Raw genomic sequence first — 852 nt, forward strand, 5'->3', positions numbered from 1 at the left:
GACTGGGACTGGGACTGGGACTGGGACTGGGACTGGGACTGGGACTGTGGCTGTGGCTGTGGCTGTGGCTGTGGCTGTGGCTGTGGCTGTGGCTGCGGCTGCGGCTGCGCTCCCAGCACGGTCCCTGGTTCGGCCACGGCGGACCAGAGCTCACGGGTTCGGCACGGGAACGTCCGGCTGCGGCTGGAGCGCTGTATTTACTTAAAGAGTGCCACCCTGTTTTAGCTCGAGGTGTGTTATGGGCACTGACTCAGTTACTCCAGGACGAGAGGTTTGCTTAATGTTTCCAGCTCTGCTGGTTTTGCAACCGAGGGGGGCCAGAGTTTGTTGTTTTTAAACTTAGATTTGGATATTACATAACTCGGGGAGCTGAAGCGCTGAGCACGTGCCCGGGCCTTAATTCCTTTTGCCCAAGGATATGTCAACCTTGTTGGCAAAGCTGTGGGTGAGAAGTCCAGAGGACAACTGCTCCTTGTAACCATACTTTGTTGTACGGTATACAGCTCCTAATGTCCTATTTGTCCATACCAAAGGGGCAGATTTTGGCTTCTAGATATACACGTAAAGCTTACACACCTTTAAAAAAACCGTAACAGTTAAGCCCTTTGCTTGTGGGCAAAAAGTAACAATTATTACCTAAGTTACTGCATTAATGAGTGCACGCGTTATTGCTCCACCCTCTGCCCAATATGGCTTGTGGCTCAACTTTCATCTGCTGTTAAAACTCAGGAGTGCCCACAGCTACTTGTGAATAGAGATTGTGGTGATACATTTTGTTAAGTGATCTGGTCTGGGATCTTGTCTGGATCATGAGCTGTCCTTCAGTGAGCTGCTTTTAGAACAGTTTTTATC

This window comes from Corvus kubaryi, unplaced genomic scaffold, assembly GCF_017639235.1.
Source record: "Corvus kubaryi isolate FWS band 111438036 unplaced genomic scaffold, C.kubaryi_AGA036_p1.0 split2-37374, whole genome shotgun sequence".
NCBI lineage: Eukaryota > Metazoa > Chordata > Aves > Passeriformes > Corvidae > Corvus > Corvus kubaryi.